The following is a 1695-nucleotide window of genomic DNA, read 5'->3' as shown; positions in this document are numbered from 1 at the left end:
TCTCTTCTATTGCCATCACTACCTCTTCCTCTCAGGTGACAAGGACAAGGGAAAACCCCCTCGAGTCTAACCCAGTCACCAAAACCTCTTCTAAACGACCCTCTCAACCAACTCTTGGTTCTCCTCAGAGAGCCAAGAAAGCCAAAAAGGGGACAGCCACATCACTAGCTAGGGCCTCTCAAAAGGCTTCAGTTATTGAAACAAGCCTTACCCCCGAGGCGTCTTCTATTATCCCTCCCAGCTTTTCAGTGATCTCTCCCATCACTGTTGTATCAGTGGCACCTTCACCAATCACTTTAGTGACCCAAATCACTAAAAGCGTAGATATCAGCGCCGCCACCGCTGAACACTCACGTCTTTTCTCAACCATTTTCTCTTCTCCTCCCTCCTTGGTCTTTACACATATCGATGATGTATCAGCGACTGTCCTTCCTAATACTAACACACGCACCACAGGACTTGAGGTTGCTTCGCTCGATGCTCCTCAGCATACGGATGTCCATCCTCTCGAGGACATCTTTGCTCCCACCAGTGACACTCTTTTTGATGTCACTGAAGGCCCCTCAGGTATTCCATCTTCCTACCCCTTCATTTCTTCTAACCTTGAGCCTTTAGCTCACACTTCTTCTTTCGCAGGTCCTTCTTTGATGCATCAGCCTGATGCTCAAGAAGTGGAAGAGGGAGAAAGAGAGAAAGATGATGGAGGAGATGAAGAGATCGATGATGACTATGATATGGCATCTGACATCAAACTTCTCCTTTCAGCCGTTGATACCGTTCTCTTCAGGCTCAACGAAGTTCACCAAGAGATGCCCTGCCAAGGCGATCTTGATGCGAACTTCCTAGCCCTCCAGGCGAACGTTCAAGAAGTTCAGAGTCAGCTCCAGACTCTCCAAGAAGCTGTTCACGCCAACAACGTCGCCATTGTTGTTCTTCACAGCAAGGCTGACGATGCTCAGGCGGTTGCTGATCAGCAGATTGGACTTCTTCAGCAAATCCTGGATGTTGTCCGTCAACCAGCTCCCGTAAGTGGACCCTCTTTCTCTGCCGATGATCGCGCCCAGCTCCATGAGACGCGTGAGGCAATGACAACTCTAGCCAATGCTTTGCAAAGGCTGGAGAATTCCATGGTTCTCCAGCGTCAGCGCTTGGACGAACTCTCTGGCCAATTCTCTCAAGTCTTAGCCAGAGAGGGGGAGATGAGGTCCAACGCTGGTAAATCATCTGATGCTGCTCCAAACAGCTTCTCAAGCTGTTGGCCCAGTATCAGCTTCAGTTGCAGTTGAAGCCGAGGCTCTTGAAGCTGAAGCAGTTGTTGCTCCTATAATCACGACCACCGAAGCTGCTCAAGCTGAGGTTGTCGAAGCCATCCATAGGGATGATGTCCATACCATCACTGCTGCTAGTGATGATGATGATGTTGATGAGGATGAAGATGATGATGATAAAGACGATGATGAACCTGTCATTCCAGACACCGGAGATGATTTAGATGGTGACGACGACGATGATGATGAAGATGACTTTACCATCAAGTTCCAAAAGCCATCAACCATCACCAAAGGTGTTGCCCTCGGGGAATCTCCATTCCAGGGGTAGCAAAGGCAAGGCGAATCGACTCCATTAGGGTTCCAGGACCCCAAGTCGAAAGGCAAGGCGGTCGCTGAAGAAGGTAACTTGAAGGTACTTTTCTCA

The sequence above is a fragment of the Cynara cardunculus genome (assembly GCF_001531365.2).
Source record: "Cynara cardunculus var. scolymus isolate 2C chromosome LG 1, CcrdV1, whole genome shotgun sequence".
In the NCBI taxonomy this organism is placed as follows: domain Eukaryota; kingdom Viridiplantae; phylum Streptophyta; class Magnoliopsida; order Asterales; family Asteraceae; genus Cynara; species Cynara cardunculus.
The sequence above is the reverse complement of the archived record's forward strand: the minus strand, read 5'-3'. Positions refer to the sequence as shown.